The sequence below is a fragment of the Neofelis nebulosa genome, chromosome 12 (assembly GCF_028018385.1).
Source record: "Neofelis nebulosa isolate mNeoNeb1 chromosome 12, mNeoNeb1.pri, whole genome shotgun sequence".
Classification (NCBI taxonomy): Eukaryota; Metazoa; Chordata; class Mammalia; order Carnivora; family Felidae; genus Neofelis; species Neofelis nebulosa.
Window position 1 is genome coordinate 35,356,110 of NC_080793.1, and position 12,043 is coordinate 35,368,152.

Genomic DNA, 12,043 nt, shown 5'->3' on the forward strand with positions numbered 1-12,043 from the left:
GATATGTCTGGATGGATTGGAGTTGAATTTGGCCCTCAGAAGCTGTGGTGATGGGGCAGCTGGGTGGCTCAGTCATTTGAGCATCTGACTTCGGCTCAGGTCATGATCTCAAAATTTGTGAGTTCAAGCCCCACATGAGTCTTGCTGCTCTCAGCTCAGAACCTGGAGCCTGCTTCGGATTCTATGTCTCCCCCTTTCTCTGCCTCCTCCCCCCACCCCCCCACTTGTGCTCTCTCTCAAAAATAAATTAATAAACATTAAAAAGAAGAAGAAGAAGAAGAAGCAGAAGCAGCAGCAGCAGCAACGACAGCAGCAGCAGCAGCAACAACAGCAGCAGCAGCAGCGAGCCTGGGAGCTGAGCATGCAAATGGCTAGAGGCATGGTAGAGAGGCCCAGGTCCCTGGGCTGACGGCGAACATTGAAGAGGCGGGCAGCAGGGGGTGGTAAGAGATGTCAGGACACCTTCCCAGCTTCTTGAAGGGAAGTTCTAGTGAGGGTGTTGGCTTCATGCTTTAGCTGTTGCACCACCACTGGCATGCACTGGCACTCACTGGCAGGGTTCAGTACACGGTGTCCCAAACTGAACAGAAACCTGGGACTTGGGGCTCTGGGGGAGCAGTTCAGGCCTGCGTACCATGGAGGGAGCCAGGTGGAAGAGGGAGCAGTGGTGAGGTGGCTGTCTCCACCGAGAACCTCGAGGTGCCTTTGCTTTCGTGTTCTAGACGTTGATGACACCTTTCACATGGTATGGAGTCTCTCTAGGGCACCTTTTTAGGGTCCTGAGGAGCAGCCGTTCTTGTGTTTCCCAGCACAAAAACATCCATTGTCCAGATGTTTCTTTCCAAATACTTCTTGAGATGGTTGTACGGATGGCGTTATCTGTAATAGCTGCTGATGGGAAATTGCTGCTTGAAGGTAATTCTGAACAGTGGCAGTTTTCAGGTTCCTAATTCTTTTTTTTTTTTAATTTTTTTTTTTTCAACGTTTTTTATTTATTTTTGGGACAGAGAGAGACAGAGCATGAACGGGGGAGGTGCAGAGAGAGAGGGAGACACAGAATCGGAAACAGGCTCCAGGCTCCGAGCCATCAGCCCAGAGCCCGACGCGGGGCTCGAACTCATGGACCGCGAGATCGTGACCTGGCTGAAGTCGGACGCTTAACCGACTGCGCCACCCAGGCGCCCCAAGGTTCCTAATTCTTGTGCATAGCACCACCCACACATCTTCCCCTTCCCCACTCTTCCTTCAAATTAAACAAAAACAACTTCATTGGGTTTTTGTGCTGTGACGCCAAGAAATACAAGATGTGACAGTAAAGTTGGAAAAACCAGTCAGGTGGGAATTGTGCCGATTTCTCACTCTGACTTTAGCAAAAACCTTTCCATTCTGGGTTTACCATTTGCTCTGTTACACGGGGGCCCTGTTACATGCTGGCTCCGCCTATAGGATCTGTCTGCAGTCCAATGATTATAAGAATCAGATAACACAGAGGTCTCTGATGACCAGAAAGTACTGTATGGAAGGAGGGAGTCTTGCTGTTGTTGGTCTTTGTATTAAGTTTGGGTTGGTCCTTGGCAGATGGTCACTCCTGAATCAGGTAGGGACACCTGCCAAAACTCCCAGTCTTGTGGTCCAGGGTTCTCATTGTATATTGTAGTTGAATTGTTGAGGAATTTGTTGGAAGTTAGTTAGGATGCCAAGTCAGGGACCCCACACACTGGTAGGATGGGTGCTCTTGTATATGTCCCCTTCTCCTTCACATGCAGAAGCCACAGCACTGGAACAGGACGCATGTGTGAGCATCCACTCTTATAGAAGCAGATTGAGAGACTATGGAGCCAAAAAGTCATCCAAAGCCTCTGCTTCACCCCCTCCTGCCTTACCTGGAGGAATCTTAGCTCCCATGGATCAGGCAGCCAGCCAGGGTCACACAGCTGGTGAGCGGAGGGCCAGGCTGGTCCCAGGCCGGCCGCCTCATCATCACCATCCAGAAGGCTTTGGTTGTCTACAAGTCCGCAGGGGGATTAGTCCCTTTTGAAGCAGTTCCAGATTGAGGAGGGCCGGGGCAGAGAGCTTGCCAGATCTCAGCAAGTTGCTTCCGGCCAAGCAGCTGCACTAGGCACAAGGCACAATGCCAGCAACACCCCTCAGCATGAGGCAGTGACCCCACAATTGGCTTCAGGGCTGCCATCACCACCAGATGGGTCTGGGTGAGATTTGCCCAATTTAGCTGCAAACCTGGCATGGGGCAAGGGTGCTATCAGGTAGAGCTGGAGGGAAGAGCCCTTCCAGAGCCTGGAAGAAGTCCCCGGCTCTGCCCTGGGAGGCTGGCACCCTGTACCTGATGCCAGTTTGTAATCCCTTGTTTGGGGCCAGCCAGACCGGAACCAGCAGCATGTGTTGATCAACCCACTAAAGATTAGAATGCACTGGAACAACTCTTTAATGGGCATTTCTCTTCCTCATGACACCTCCCTATGCTTTCTTCCCAAAATGCCTGACCACAATGATTACTTTGGGGACCTATGTGTGGTCCTAGTCAGATAAACCCTGAGATAACCTGAGTCACCCTTCCTAATGAGCAAACCGGCGACCAGGAGGCAGTGACCCACTGGCATCACTTGACACAGTGGAGCCAGGACTCTGCTCTTCTGCTCCTTGCTTCCTTTGCTGACCTGAACTCATTCATGCAATTGTGGTACAGGGAGCACTGACCTGGGTTGGAAAAGCAGTGTAGACATCTGCACGGTTAAGAACATGGGCTTTGGAGCCAGGCTGCCTCCATCACTGGCTTGCTATGTGAGTGCATTTAAGGTGGTGATGCCATCAGCAACCCCTAGTAGAGCTGTTGTGGGAATTAAGTGGGGAGCCAGATGCAGAGCACTTAGCGTAGCCCCCGCACACAGCGTGCACCCATCACTCAACCATTCTTAGAGTGCATTATTAAGAGTGGAGCCTTTGCGACTATGGCTGAACCATTCAGTTTGTCTGACCTGCAGATTTTTTTATCAGTCAGGTGAGGAGGGGGCTTGGGTTTGGTCATGACCCTTCCAAGGCTTGCTCTGTGAGGTTCCGTGAGAATGGGCCGGTGATGCTGCTCAGTGAGGGCTATAACCATGACTGGTCTGTCATGAAAGTCTGTCCCCTGTGGCTTTATCACATTAGTGTGTGGCCGGAGGCCTCTGTGGAAGCCGGGACCACACCGCGCCCAGCAGACCGGAAGATTGCACCAGGGGGGCAACTGGCCCTTTGTACAGTCCATCAGTGCTGGGAGGACACAAGATAGGACTTGCATCTGCCTCTATTTGCTAAGGCCCCAGGTGTTCCCTGCAGCACAGGGGTCAGGGGATGCCTGCCCCTCTCAGGATTGACTTGAGGATGCTGGTGCTACCCTGCCCCTTATCCTGATGGAAACATTCACGTTTGGGTTGCTTGCTGGAGTATGTCTGTATTTCTGGAACATTGGGCACCTTCTGTCCACTTCTTGAAAGGGTGAAGCCCTAATTGTTTGGAGGGTCAGACCCTCAGATCATCAGCAGCTGATTGCCACACCCTGGTGGTTCCTGTCAGCTTCTGAAAAAGGCATTTTGAGTGAAAGCATAAACCTGATCAGAGCTCCTGATCCACTTTTCCCAGTTTCCTCCCCTTTCAAGTCTGCATCCCTCCTCCCAACCTTCAGGGCCAGCTCCAGTCTCCTTATCCAGCTACTCCGTGTCCCCTCTTCTTCATGAGCACCGAGCCCAAGGCGGCTCACGGTATTTGGTTTTACCTCAGAACCCCTCAGGCTTTCCTCTGTCCATGACTTTGCTGCTGCTTGACTTGTCTGGGTTGCCCTTCTGGTGCCCCTCATCTTTACCTGTCTGTCCTTTCCTTGAGCGTATTCTACCGAGGGCCCTCCATTCACTGTGTGTGACACAAGGCAGGTCCCTCACCCTGGAGGGGCCTCCTTGCACTAAGACTTGAGATTCTGTGAAGTGCCACCTCCCCAAAGTTTTTCGAAATCCCTGGGACAGCATTTGCTTTCTGCCTCCACTGAGCTGCCACTGTGTGTACCAGTTTAGGGTACTCGGGGCCAGTCAGAACTGGGTTAGTCCCAGTTAGGCCTCTGAATCTGTCTGAGCCTCAGTTGCTGCACCATAAAATACAGTAGCACTTGCCTGTATGTGCCATGGGGATGAGAAATGATATACAGCCAATACCCAGGTCAGTGCCTGGCATAGGCAGGTGCCCACTAACTTGCAGCTGTTATTAACTCAGTGCTTATGGATGTTGGCCTCCCGATTCTCCTGCTAAACCATGAGGTCTCTTGAGGGTGGGAGCATTGTCTAACACCATGTGAGTGCTCAGTGTTTGGCCTGGGGCCCACCTTAGCACACAGTAAGGACTCAGTGGATGCTTGAGAAAGAAAAGCAGGCAGGCTCCTTGATTGCCTGTGAATTGGGGTCTTGCAGTTGACGTGGAATCAGAAAGCTGTCTCTTGAGAAAGTTGCTGCTCTAAATGGAGACTTGTTTATGCACTGCACTGAGTCCAAGGGCAGCCAAGATCCTGGAGCAGCAAGTTCGCCTCAGTGAGTCTCCACAGGGGATGGCGACAGAACTCTGGCCTGCAGCCTCTCAGAGTCCTCAGGACACCAGAGCAGTCCCTGGAAGAGTGCAGAGTGACAGGCAGGGCTGACGGACTCGGCCGTAATTGCAGAGAGGGCCTAAAAGCTCTGTGAAGAGACCCACATGGCTTTTTAAATCCTGAGGAGAGCATAATTGGTGTCATCGGGTGTGCGTTCTCGTCTCCCCTCTGGTGCCACAGAACAGGGGGGCTCAAGGGAAGACCCCATCACCGCAGATGACGGAGGGAAGGGAGAGCACACTGGGCTCCCTGACTCAGATGTGGGCCTTTCCCTCGCCCTTGGGCTGAGCACAAAAGAGCAAGTGGTACAGGTTCTGCCGGGCAGTGACAGGCCCTCTCTGCTCCCTCCAACGTGACCATTGTTCTTGTTCCACACCCCCTGCTTCCGCAGAGCTCACCACCCGCTTCTTGGGTGTTTCTGTGCACGCCTGGAAAAGATGGTAAGAGAACTCCAATTAGTCAGTCTCCTGGCTTCTAGACAGCTCCGGAAACCAGACTAGATAGAGGAGGAGGAGGTGGGGCCTCATGCTTGTGTTGCATTGGGTTTATCTCCAGGCTTTATCTCCGAACCTCCCTGCCCTGCCCTGCCCTTGCTGGCCTGCAGCGTCCACCCAAGAAGACCCCTGCGGCCTTGGCCTCTGCCTCAACCTCTAAGGGATACCTGAATTCAGATGTCCGTTGAAGCACCTCAGTCAGGAGTCGGGCCTTTTTCCAGCAAATGTTTTAACAGTTCAGATGGGGATGAATGTCCCCTGTCTTTCCTTTGATGTGGTGCCCTGGAAGTTGGCTGATTTTCAGCTGCATGCCTAATTAGGAACAGCCACCCGCCACTCCTGTGCAGTTCCTCACTCACTCTGTGGTGCTGGGTGTGATTTTAACACCTCAGACCTGACTGAAATAGATGCCCCAGCCTCCAGAAGATTAAGAACTAGACAGTCTGATAAAAGAGATGTCAGGAAGCATCGGGGAAAGGCAGGAGGAGGAGCCCTGGCCCAGGAGTGAGAGGACCTCCAGCCTCATCCCTGCTACTTTCTCCCCATCCCTAGCTCTCAGTTTCCCGGATCTGTAAAATGTAGTGACTAGCCTGCTGATCGCTGAGACCTTCGCGTTGCACACAGGAGTTGATCCAGAGCAGGGCTCCCACATGGAGGCATGAGACTGCCAAAGCAGCAGCGAGAATTGGAAGTTTGGGATCCAGAAATGAAAGTAGGTTTAGAGGTTGGTGTTGAAACCCTCCATCGCGAATGCAGAGTTGGCCCGTCAGATTTCCGTGAGCAGACCTTCTGTGGCTCTGGGAGATGACGGGTCATCTCAGGGCAGGAGGGGGTCTTAGGATGGGGTTCCCAGGAAGCCCAGCAGTGGCAACCAAAACAACAACAACGTCCACAGAGTACTTTCTGTGCATCTGGCACTGTTCTAAACATGGAAGGTATATGAATTCATTTAACTCTCCTAAACGTCCTTCCAAGGTATGTACTGTTGATCCCCCATCCAGAGATTTAGAAACAGTGGCAACTTGCCCTTTTCCTCCGCTGGAGCCAGGCCTTGGGCCCAAGCAGTCTGGCGGAATCCGTGTTTGCAGCCACCACACCGTGCTGCTGAACCTGTCACTCACCTGGACCCACGGCTTTGCCTCCCTCCAGGTGGATGGTGCAGGGCAGCCCCAGTCAGTGGAAGGTGCATCAATCTCGTAAGGCAGCCCTAAGCTTCCAAGTCTAGTCTACCCCCATCCCTGGCATCTCAGGCATCGGTCCTGGTGACCTCCGACCCATGTGAGAGAGGTCTGGCAGCACAGCCAGGCACGTCCACACTGGCTGAGTAGAGGTTTCTTGGCCTGGGAATGGAGGCTTCTGTGGGCCACATCCCTACTGAGCTCTGCCACCCTGTGATTTGGCATCTGGTGTGGATTCCCAGACAAGCCCAGCTGGGAAAATTAGAGGTGAGGGGCCTGCAGGCCAGCGTCTATCATTTCCAGCTAGGCTTCTGCACGTCTGTGCCAGCCTTTCTCTGCCCAGCTCCACCCTGCCTGGAGGTTCTAAGACACCTCTCCTTAGACACTCTTGGGGGTGCCATCCTGTGCCATTCAAGATCATCCAGAGCCCACTTTTGCCTGCCTCCAGCTTCCTCTCCCACCAGGCCCTCTGGACAGCCCACCTTCCCCATGTATTACTTTGTGCGTCCAGCCCCTGTGCCTTTGCTTCACTCCTTCCTCCATCAAATGTCCATTTTCCTCGCCACACCATTGTGCAATGACCTCATGTCTAAATTCCTTAAGCTTTCCCACGTTTCCCCCAACTGCACTGTAGTATTATGTCTGCTCCCTGGTGAGGATCCTGAACCATCTCTGTGCTGGAGGCTCTGGCCCTCCCTCACCCAGGGCATCTTGAAGACCAGGATCATGTCTCCATCTGGCTCTTGTGCCAGGCATTCAGTAGATGCCTGGCTGGGTGCACAGAGTGGTGGATGCCAGTGCTGCCAGAGGAGGCTGGGTGCTCCAGGGATGCACATGGATTTCCTCCCCTTCCATCTCCCAGAGACCTCCTTTTCCTGTTCCCGAAGGGAAGGTAAAGAGGTATAGTATAGGTTTCTTTTCTTCTAGTCTTTTGGCTGGTAAAAGATATTGACCGTAAGGTATGTTGCACATTTGTTTTTCATTTATATGTGTTTTTATTTATATGTGTATCCACCTGCTTTCAAAATATAGATTTGGGGACGCCTAGGTGGCTCAGTCGGTTGAGCGTCCAACTCTTGATTTCAGCTCAGGTCATGATCTCACAGTTTCATGAGCTTGAGCCCTGCATTGGGCTCTGTGCTGACAGCATGGAGACTGCTTGAGAGTCTCTCCCTCTCTCTCTGCTGCTCCCCTGTTTGTGCTCCCTCAGTCTCTCTCAAAATAAATAAATAAACTTGAAAATACAGATTTGAAGTTGTCCATAACTTTCTTAAATGTATATAATGAGGCCATTATAATGGAAATCAAAATCCACATTGAAGGAAGGGTGAATGAATGGATACAATATCTAAGATAATGTACTTATTGAAATCAAGCATCAGAATTAACCCTGAGCTTCCTGGCAGCCAAAACAAAGAAAAGTGGGGATGGGGGGCTGGGAGGGGGTGGGTGGTGAGAGGGAAGCAGCACAGAACTGGTGAACCCTGGAGCAAAGTGTAGCTTGTTGCTCATGGACTTGGGGAACTCTAAACCCTCATCAGACCCACTCAGGAGATTCTTGGTTTGCACCAAGCTCTGTCCTGGGCCCCTTACTCAAGATAATCCCCTCACCCTTGCTTCTCCGTAGCCACAATCCTTGTGCAGCACGCCCGCCTCCCTCTCCTGGCTCTGTGCCTTTGGTGAGTGTTCCCAGGGTCCCTTCCAGGTCTTAAGTCTCTTAATTCCAGAGAAAGTACTGTTTTATTTGTTTGTTTGTTCTCGTTCTCTTTCTCTTTATGTAGTTCCACTTGAAAACCTTTCTATTCCAGAGATTAACAGAAATCCCCACCTGTCAATTTAATGTTTCTGCTCCCTGCCTAAGAGGCATGAAATCACAGCCTGCCACCAATATTAAAGGTCATTTTCCATGAACTTATAGATGGTGAGGTCCAGATAACTTGTGACTTAAAACATATGGTCCCCTATTAGATCAGTCTCTGGACCATCAGAGGTCGGTCTGGGTAATAAGGAGGATGGGCCTGGTCATTAGGCGGGAGACAGTGACGTCTGGTAAGCTAACCTGATGCAGTGGCCCTTGACTTCTGGAGCCCCTGGCAAGCCTTTCCTGGGAGAGAAGATGCTCTCTAAATGAGCATCTTCTCAGGAAAAGGCGGCTGCTTCCGAAATGCACATAGCTCCTGTAAGCCCATCTTGCTTAAAACTGTATTTACTTTCATGTCCTCCTGTCTTAATTACCTTTTTTCTTTACTGGCATCCTTATTCATTATTTAAAACAACTTTCAAAAATAATTATGCAATAATTCCTTCCTCCATGCACCATAGCTCTTTACTTTCCTGTATCAGGTTTTCGGCCCTTTATTCATTTGTATCTGTAGTGACAACATTGCTGTCATCAGAGTCTAGATATTGTGGGCAAAGTGTGTGATGACAGTATTCAGCAGTTCCTAAGCAAGGGCTAGAATTCCCTTTGGTGCATCGTTCACAGTGGCCAGGACTTGTTTAGAAAGCCCACATTATACGGTTTGCTCAACACATAAACAATCTTGTATTTTACTTTTTAACTTAGCATAATTTCATGCATGCTTTTCCATGTAGCTACATAATCTTCAGATTTATCATTTTAATGGCTGCTTAATATTCCATCCAGTTAGCGTGCCATAATTTACTTAACTGTTCCCAATTGTTGCAGCCTTAATGAAAATTTGAATTCACCATGTACTACAGGGGGAAGCTGGTTTTAATGATTACCATTATAACATCCCCTGCCCTAACTGCATGCCATTAGTAACCCAGCTTTAGGAAGGCGCAGATGCTTTTGGAACAATAAATTCTGTAGGAGAGGTGTATGCACAAGTCCCTCTGATTTAATAGCTAATCTGTTCACTGCACATGTTTTCCTTTTATGCTGGTGTTTATGTGGAATATCTACCTCTTCTGCATATTGTGTAATACTAAACTACATGCATTTGGCATATTGCTCCCGATACTTTATCACTGCTGTCAGGAACTTCCATAAATTAACAAGAATTTGGGGGTAAGGAGTGGTTTCTGGCTGTCGATTGTCGTTCATTTATCCCACCCACACTCTTTGAAGATCTGTTTGCAGCCAGGCTCTGTCAGGGAGAGAGCAAAGGCACTTCCGATTATTGGAAGCCCACAAATGTGCCTCTGTGAATTGCTTTGTGGTGCCCAAGAGTAAATGGTGATTCTCATGCGAAGTGCTTTGTAAACCGTACAGTGCATTAAATGGTTGCTGGTCTTGCTGATAAAGTAGGGTGAAGAGGAAGGTGGTTTTCCTGGGTCAGTGTCCATCAGCTGTATCCCCAGTATCCTCAGACCTTGGAAATTTCCAAGGACAGGAGGCTAGACTGCACTTCTCAGAACCAGCGAGAGTGATGATGATGACCCCACAGAACAGATTAGATAGTTTGGTAGGTTCAGTGAGTTTCAGAGTTGTCTATAGTGCCTTACAGTTGGTGTTCACTTTAAAGTGACCAAGTCCTACCTTTCTTTCTTTTCTTTTTTTTTTTAAAGTTTATTTATTTTGAGAGAGAACATGAGCAAGGGAGGGGCAGAGAGAATGGGAGAGAGAGAATCCCAAGCAGGCTCCATGCTGTCAGCACAGAGCCCAACCCAGGGCTCAAGCTCATGAACTGTGAGATCATGACCTGAGCTGAAATAAAGAGTTGGATGCTTAACAAGCTAAGCCACCCAGGTGCCCCTGAGTCCTACCTTTTATAGCTCTTCTCTTTTCCTCTTCCTCCCCCATAAAAAGAAAAACATCGGGGCGCCTGGGTGGCGCAGTCGGTTAAGCGTCCGACTTCAGCCAGGTCACGATCTCGCGGTCCGTGAGTTCGAGCCCCGCGTCAGGCTCTGGGCTGATGGCTCGGAGCCTGGAGCCTGCTTCCGATTCTGTGTCTCCCTCTCTCTCTGACCCTCCCCCGTTCATGCTCTGTCTCTCTCTGTCCCAAAAATAAATAAAAAACGTTGAAAAAAAAATTTTTAAAAAGAAAAGAAAAGAAAAACATCATCCCTAAAACTAATAAACGATTCCAGTTTACTCATGGAACCCAGTAAAGCCATATTTTGCCAAAGTACAGGACATCTTTTCAGAGAGGACAGGATTTTCAGGGCCCTGAGAAGGTGAGAAGGTTTTTCCATTTTCTTCCTCTCTCCTTGTAAAAAGAGAAAGTGTTTTCCAAAGAAAGTATCTCTGCGCACTGCCTACACCCCCACCGGCTCTCCAGCTCAGGTCCCTTTCCAGCAGAGAGAAAGCAAGCCTTGGGCCAGTACCTACCTACTTGGTTTTGTTCTCATTCATTCTTTTTATGTGTATCAACTGTTCTAGTAAAGGATAATGACTTAAGGATAGTGATGTAAAATTTTTGTAATGAATTTACTAACTCTAAAAAGTGAGGCAGCATAAATAAAAATGGAAAGTAAGAACCCAGGCGGTACCTGCAAACAACAGAATCAACAGCAGTTGGTGTGTGTGTGACTTAATGAAGTCTGGGAAACACTACCGTAATGTTATTTAACATCAACGCTAACGGCACTGGCGCAGCATCAGCTGGCTTCTGTGGTATCAGGGCATGGGCACACGGAGTTTTGCCATCCCCACGAGCTGGCCCTGGACCATGAAGCCCAGCCTAAAAACAAGCTTTTGCTTAGAAAGGCTGACATCACCATGCGTTTTGTCCACTGCTCTTCAAGGCACATAAGTCCCGTGGGTTTCTACTGTGTCTTTATGCCATCGGAACTCCGATTTGGAGAATGCCTCCAGAGTCCTTTTCAACAGCTCACTCTCAGCGATCCTCACCCCTTTTATATCAAGCCTTACCTCTCCCCTCTCATCTCCTTAGACCCAGTGCTCCAGCAAAAGTGGACAGTGAATAGACCAATTCAGCCTTAAATGGAAAGGAAATTCTAACACACACACTACCATGTGGAAGAACCTTATAAACATTATGCTAATTGAAATAAGCCCGTCACAGATGGGGACAAGTACCATATGATTCCTCTTGTAGTGAAGTATGTAGGGTAGGAGAGTGGTGTCTCCCAGGGGACAGGGAAGGGGAAGTGGGGAGTTCGTGTTTAACTGGGACAGAGTTTCAGTTTGGGAAGATGAAAAAGTTCTGGAGATGGATGGCGGTGATGGTCGCACAATGGTGTGGATGTACTTAATGCCACTGAACTGTACCATAAAAATGGTTAAAATGGCAAAGTTATGTTATGTGTGTCTTTTACCACATGAAACAGAAAGGCAGTGAACGGTCTTCTCCAGCCACACTGCCTTGCCTCAACATGGTCCGACCGCAGGGAACTCTGACCCTCCTGTTTTCACTTCCCTTGTCATTCTCCACCCCCCCCCACCCCCGCCTTGCCCCTCACAGGCCCTGCACTGAGCCCTTTGCTACAGAGAATTATGGTGATTTAGATGCGTATGTCTACCTCTTCTGGAAGCAATGGGCTTCCTGAGAACAGCCTCTCGAGCAAACCCTCCCTTCCCTGTGTCCCATGCAGGCCCTTCACACAGGGGGGTCTAGGATCAAAGCAGGTGAAGTGTCACTGTTTGGAAGCACCTGATTCTGACATCCTAGCATCCATCTTCGAGCCACCACCGGCCTCTCAGAAATGAGCAGCTGACATGGATGCCCCTGTCTGGGGCCTGATCTAAACAGGCAGTCACCCCTCAGCCCACAGAGGGCCAGGCCTTGGCCTCCCTTCCAGAAGATTTGGAGCCGCCC

General features: G+C 49.9%; 1 protein-coding gene across 2 annotated transcripts in view; it reads left to right on the plus strand.

Annotated features, from left to right (window-relative positions):
- Positions 1-12,043, plus strand: part of SHB (SH2 domain containing adaptor protein B) — a 137,432-nt gene that overhangs the window by 76,061 nt on the left and 49,328 nt on the right. The gene's annotated exons all lie outside the window — the stretch shown is intronic.